Genomic DNA, 7274 nt, shown 5'->3' on the forward strand with positions numbered 1-7274 from the left:
GAGGAGTGGTGGAGAGGGGGGCCCCTATGTGATGCATTTAAAAAAAAAATGTAGTCCTCTGCACCCATGGCTGTCAGCATCCACATCTCATTGACAGCATCTCTGCATCATATGGTGGGAGATTATTTATTGGTCTATTCCTGAGAATAGACCACTGGCCAGAACTTGCTCAGTATGCAATTGAGCTGCTGGGCTGCCCTACATCCAGCGTGCTTTTTGAACAGGCATTCAGTGCTGCCGGAGGTTTTGTGAAAGTTAAAAGAAAGCGTCTGTCCACAGACTCCATTGACCGGCTGATATTTTACAATTTAAGGTACTTTATTTTTAGTACTCAGATGCCCCAAGGTCTTACAGTAAGGCTGCATTCACACTACAGCATTTTGAATCGCAGGCAGTATTGCAGCTGATCTGCCCGCGATTTGACAGCGCGGATGTGTGAATGACAAAATGCAGGACTCGCATTCGAGATGCCATTCATTTGAATGACACCTCAAATCGCGGTGTGGGCCCTGCTGCGATTGTCACGCGATAAAACACTCTGCAATCGCGGGACGCATGTCGCCCAAAGGTAGCTCATGAACTATTTTTGGGCGACATGCGTCGCGCGATGTGGGTTGCAGCAATTGCAGCACGTTTTATCACGCGACAATCGCGGCAGACCCCTGGATTATTATATTAAACATGATCATTGTTAGACATTCCCAGGCACCAGCATCAGAGTGTAAAATGAAACTGTGGGGAACTGTAAGGAGATAGCTGCAAAAAACACGCCAGAGTGTCCATGAAGATTTTTTTAAATCAAAGTTATGGTATGTATTTTCTTAAAATTACATTTATCGTGAGTTATCCTGTAATGTTGAAAACACTCATCCAAGTGGCTTTTGCTGTTCAAATTAGTATCAGGCACATACCCCAGCATTTGTAGCCATATCAGCAACTCAGTCAACCTAATTAAATCACCATGGTGTCATAAAATATGTTAAAGCAGATGTTGAACATGATGAGAGGTGTGAAAGATTGCGAAAGTAAACTATTCTAATTTCCTTAATCCAATCACTATGGTGCCATGAAGTTTTAGGACAGGTGGTAATTGTGTGAGCTACAGGGCTGAATGTGTGAATTGTTTGATCTCAGGGCTGTGGTTACTGGGTAACACAGTAATGTCACCCACACTTGCATGTTCACTGCCTGATTTATCGTAATTAAAGTTGTTAGCCGTATCAGGCAAACAGCAATGAGTAACTTGATGTTTATTGAATTAATTCAAGGAGAATTGACAATACAGATAGAATGGTCAGAAGGTATGCAATAGTGTTATACAAAGAAAAACAGTCAATGAAGCTATCTAAGTAACAGGGATGCAAAAGAATATTTTTGACACTTGATCACTAGTTGGCAGCATATATTATTTAAAGCGGAGTTCCACCCAAACGTGGAACTTACGCTCATTTGTCTCTTCTCCCCCTCCGGTGCCACAGTTATGTTTAGACATGAGTCTGAGCTACCCCACCAGGAAGGTGTCAAGGCTGGCAGCCAATCATACATAGTGGAGGCATTCTCTATGATGCAGCTGCACATATGTGAGGGGCATGTATACATGCGATCGCTGGGCAGAGAATGTCTACACCACCTATTATTAATGACATCATCAATGCAGGGAAATTTTTTCCTTTCAGTGACACCATAGACCAGTGATGGCGAACCTTGGCACCCCAGATGTTTTGGAACTACATTTCCCTTGATGCTCATGCACTCTGCAGTGTAGGTAAGCATCATGGGAAATGTAGTTCCAAAACATCTGGGGTGCCAAGGTTCGCCGTCACTGCCATAGACTCAATGATTTATTTTTTTCCTTTCAGTGATAGCAATTTTTTTTCCACAAATTCAGAGACATTTTTTTTATTTCAGTGACAACTAACTCAGGGACATTTTTTTTTCTTTGCAATGGTCACAATTAATTTTTTGAATTATTATTATTATTATTATTATTATTATACAGGATTTATATAGCGCCAACAGTTTGCGCAGCGCTTTACATCAGGGAAGACAGTACAGTCACAATACAATCAATACAGGAGGGATCAGAGGGCCCTGCTCGTTAGAGCTTACAATCTAGAAGGGAGGGTCAAGTGGAACAAAGGGTAGTTAGCTGTGGGGGATGATCAGATGGACTCAAATGAAAAAACAGTTATGTGTGGGAAGGGTAGGCTTCTCTGAAGAGAAGGGTTTTCAGGGATCCTCTAAAAGCTGATAGAGAAGGAGATAGATGGATAGATTGGGGTAAGGAGTTCCATAGGCATGGAGAGGCTCTAGAAAAGTCCTGGAGACGAGCATGGGAGCAGGTGATAAGAGAGCTAGAGAGTAGGAGGTCTTGAGAAGAACGAAGAGAACGTACAGGTTGGTATTTAGAAACTAGGTCAGTGATGTAGCTGGGGGCAGAGTTGTGGATGGCTTTGTAGGTAATTGTTAGTATTTTGAATTTAATTCGTTGGATGAGCGGAAGCCAGTGGAGGGATTGACAGAGAGGAGTAGCAGAGACAGAGCGGTTGGTAAGGTGGATTAGTCTGGCAGCAGCATTCATGATAGACTGAAGGGGGGATAGAGTATGCAGCTTTAAGCCAATGAGGAGGGAGTTGCAGTAATCGAAGCGAGAGATGACCAGGGAGTGAATTAAGAGTTTTGTGGTGTCATTGGTTAAAAATGGGCGTATTTTGGAGATGTTGCGAAGGTTGAGGCGGCAAGATTTGGACAGTGATTGAACGTGAGGCTTAAAGGAGAGTTCAGAGTCCAGGACTACTCCTAGGACCTTGACATGTGGGGATGGGCAGATAGTTGTACCATTAATTTTGACAGAGAGATCAGGGGAAGAGGCACGTGGGGGAGGAAAAATTATAAGTTCCGTTTTGGATAGGTTGAGTTTGAGGAAGTGGTGTGACATCCAAACTGATATATCCGATAGTAAATTAGTGATACGTGAGGAGAATGAAGAAGTGAGTTGAGGGGTAGAGAAATAGATTTGAGTGTCATCAGCGTAAAGATGGTATTGGAAGCCGTGGGAGGCTATCAGCTGACCCAGGGAGGAGGTGTAGATAGAAAATAGGAGAGGTCCAAGAACAGAACCTTGGGGGACCCCAACAGAGAATGGAAGAGGAGAGGAGGAAGTAGAGTTGTAAGCAACGCTGAAGGTGCGGTTGGATAAGTAGGTGGAGAACCAGCGAAGAGTACAGTCACGGAGACCAAAATTGTGGAGTTTTTTGAGGAGGAGTGGGTGGTCAACCGTATCGAAGGCGGCAGAGAGGTCCAGGAGTAGGAGCACAGAATAGTGTCCCTTAGTTTTGGCTGTTAGTATATCGTTTGTTAGTTTTAGGAGAGCAGTTTCTGTGGAATGTTGAGGACGAAATCCAGACTGAAGGGGATCATGGAGGTTATTTTTAGCAAGGTGGACGCTCAGTTGGTTGTAGACTAGACGTTCAAGGAATTTGGATAAAAAGGGGAGCAAGGAGATGGGGCGTAGGTTGTCAAGATTGGACGGGTCCAATGAGGGCTTTTTAAGTATGGGGCTGACTAGTGCATGTTTCAAAGAGTTAGGGAAGATGCCAGAAGAGAGGGAGAGATTGAAGATGTGGGTTAGAGAGTGTAGAATCGAGCCAGAGGGCGAACGTAGCATTTGCGAGGGAACAGGATCCAGAGCACAGGTGGTAAGATGGACGTTAGCAAGTAATTTAGCGACCTCGTCTATAGTGGTGGGGTTGAAAGAGGGAAGTAATGACTGTGCCTGTAGGCATGAGGCGTGAGGCGTGGAGGGTATCTGAACAGTAGAGATCTCGTTGCGAATTGTATCAATCTTCCGCTTGAAGTGATTGGCGATCTCCTGGGCGGTGAGTGAGTTAGTGGGTGGAGGCAATGGAGGACGAAGGAGAGAGTTGAAGGTAGAGAAGAGTTGACGGGGACGGGATGATAAGTTTTTAATAAGGGTGATAAAATAGGTCTGCTTGGCAGTGAAGAGGCTAGAATTGTATATTTGGAGGTATATTTGAATCCCACAAACGTTACAACAATGTTGGAATGCACCATTATGCAGCCCCCGTCCCCATTTCCACCCAACAAGGTGGATTTGGTGATGTCTAATAGGAAGAGAGTTGGGGGGTTCTGGGGTGGGGGGGCACAGTTTTCCATCTTCTCCCTTGGCACTTAATGACCTTGTCCTGGCACTGGTACCAATGGTGAGTGGTACCAATGTTTAGGGTGGTATGCACCCAGGAACTATTGCCCAGAACGCAGACTGATTGTGCTCCAGGCATCCACCCTAGGCGCATACCACCGTAAAAGTTAGTACATCTCAGTACAGTGTTCATTTGCAGCAGCTTTCAGTGACTCATTGTCACGTCTACCCCAATGCAGGGGGTCAGACACTATAGCTGGCTACTGTGTTCACACTTATCACTCTCTATCACAAGCATGCAAGTGAGGGTTTGGCTGGCTTATAATAAGTTTGATTTCCACCCAGACACTGGCCATATCAATCACCTTGCAGGTGGACAGACAGACAAGGAGAGTGTTATAGCCAAAACCTGGATGTTGGAATGAGGAGCACTAGATGTTCTTGACACTTATGGAGTTGTACAGGCTGCCAGAAGATTGGGTTGGACAATGCACCTCTGTCTTCTGCATGAATGATATTGCTGGAATCTCATGCACAGGGGCTAAATGCCCAGTGTGCATGGGTCTTCAGAGTAGTTGGATTTTGGCTAAGGAACCCCTCCGAGCTGAGATTGAGGTAAATTGAGTGGGTATTAGTAACTGGAGTACATCAGTCTATGCTATATTGCTTTTTAGTTGATAACCTGGGGATCTGGAAACCATTTGTTTTCATGCCTGTATTTAATGGGGAAGAGGTATTCCCAAACATACACACCATAAGGTTCTTGTTGTCTCACAAAAAAGCTTGACTAATCAATTTTATAATACAGTCATGCTGAGTTACTGTACTGCAACCACCAGTCAAATTCAACTTTGCCTGTATAGTGTGATTGGTGATTTTATGTGAACATTTGCCAGTCCCATTAAATTATATTTTTATTAGCAGTAGGCCCAGTATAGGACTCATAGGGGGAGATTTACTAAAACTGGAGAGTGCAAAATCTGGTGCAGCTCTTCATAGAAAACAATCAGCTTCTAGGTTTTATTGTCAAAGCTTAATTGAACAAGCTGAAAGTGGTTGTAAACCCTTTACAACCATTTTAACCTACAGGTAAGCCTAGATTAAGGCTTACCTGTAGGTGCTTGAAATATCTCCCAGACCTGCACTGTCTGGGAGATATTTGCAAATCGCCGTACGGCGATTTCTTCTGCACATGCGCCCGAGTTAGAAAGGGCATGCTGTGCCGTTTCTATCTCGGGTCATGCGCAGGAGTGACGTCACGTGACTCCGGACAGTCACAGAGCCAGAGTTCGCAGCCCCGGAAGGAAGAGGTGTAAAGAATGGACACTCGCTAGTGGCGAGGAAGACGGGGACATCGCGGGCTTCTCCTGCAGGTAAGTGTCACATAATGGGCTACTATGCGATGCATAGTAGTCCATTATGCTTTTCCTTTGCAGGGAAACAAAGAGGAAGTAACACCCATCAGGGTTTACTTCCTCTTGAAGTTAGAAGCTGATTGGCTACCATGTACAGTTGCACCAGTAAATGCACCAGTTTTAGTAAATCTCCCCCATATTGATATTTCTGTATTACAAAGCTAGTAAATCCTTTAGCTGGAATAAACATATTTTATACAGCCATTTTAGTACTATAAGAGAAAGGGATAAGCAGGGACTGAACCCTAGAAGCTGTGCCTATTACTGACTTACCATGCCTTGTCCTGCACTGTCTCTCTGTAGAAGAGGTCATCTTGGCAAAGGAATGAGTTTGCTTCCTTATGACAAAGACCCAAACAAAGAGAACTCACATATCAAAAAATGCATGGCTATTTTGTAGGAGGAATCTCAGACAAAAGGGTTTGGGTATTCCTTAAGTACAATTAATAATTCCATATGTTTCTTATGTAGCGGGGTCATCCTGTCAGAACATTACGACAGGCTATCCCCGCTGGAACTTTATCCACGTCATTGTAAATATGCAAGTTGCCTTTAAGGAGTTATGCATTGTGGGATTGCAAGTAGCAGGAGATATGGACTTCATTGACTCTTAGGAGAAATAGACTACATTTCCCACAATGCCCTGGACTATTTGAACATGTGACACCTCCGCACAGACTTATGGGGGAGGTTACTTAAAGAAAGGGCGCGGCTGATTTCGCTTTCTCGGGACCTGCACTTCTCTCCTCTGCGGAGCTATTGACAGGACACAGCCGTGTTGTTAGGCCAGAAGCCTGGGCCTAAATCCAGCAAGAGACCTGCCGTCCGGAGGGAAGCAAGACTCCAGCATCCAGTCCATGTACCCGGAGATCGCAGAGGCAATCCAGCTGTCAGCTAAACCAGTGGAACACCCTCGCCCAGGATCTCTGAGCTGTAGAGCGGTGATTCACCAGCACTCCTTCTGAGGAGAATTCAGGCGGATCGGCCTGTCGGGTGAGAGAGCACTTGCTCAACTTCTGACTCTCCATTTACACAGACACCTAGAGCCATCTCAGAGGCCTGGGGGGACACGTTCTCGGCCTCAACCCGAAACCCAGAGGCCCAGTTAATTGTTTGGGCGCTCATAGCAGTGACTGACGCTGACGAGTGCCAGCCCACCACCGTCTACTGTTCCAGACATTCTGTTTTGTAAGTTCTATCACCAATTACCACTTTGGATTACAATTTCTTATGTGCACCAACTGGCCACAACGTGATCATTAACTCGCGAGTATAGACTGTCCACCTTAGTTTAAATGAGTGGTACCATTCCTAGCTAGGTCTTCCTTACTGTCATTAATTGCTGATTCCTGCAAGGGCCCTTGCGAATCATAGTGAGTTATTGTTTATTAATTGCGCCTGTAATTATAACCTATGCTTGTTGCCTTAAGTGTTCACCAAGTAAACTTCTTTTCTATTCAAACGTGTCCACGGTGTAGTGTATTTTCTTGCCTGGAAGAACCACTGATAGCAGGTAATTTGGTTGCTGTTTTATTACTGATATTGTGACCCCAGTTCAACAGAGGTCACACTATCTCAACCACCAGGCTTCTGATGTGTCAAGGGAGGGTTCGAGCTAGTTAATAGGGGTGAGCTGAGCCAAAAGAGAGTAGATCCCAAATCAACCAGTGGCTCCTTCGGGGGTAGCGCTACACGTA

The sequence above is a fragment of the Rana temporaria genome, chromosome 1, assembly GCF_905171775.1.
Source record: "Rana temporaria chromosome 1, aRanTem1.1, whole genome shotgun sequence".
NCBI classification, from domain to species: Eukaryota; Metazoa; Chordata; class Amphibia; order Anura; family Ranidae; genus Rana; species Rana temporaria.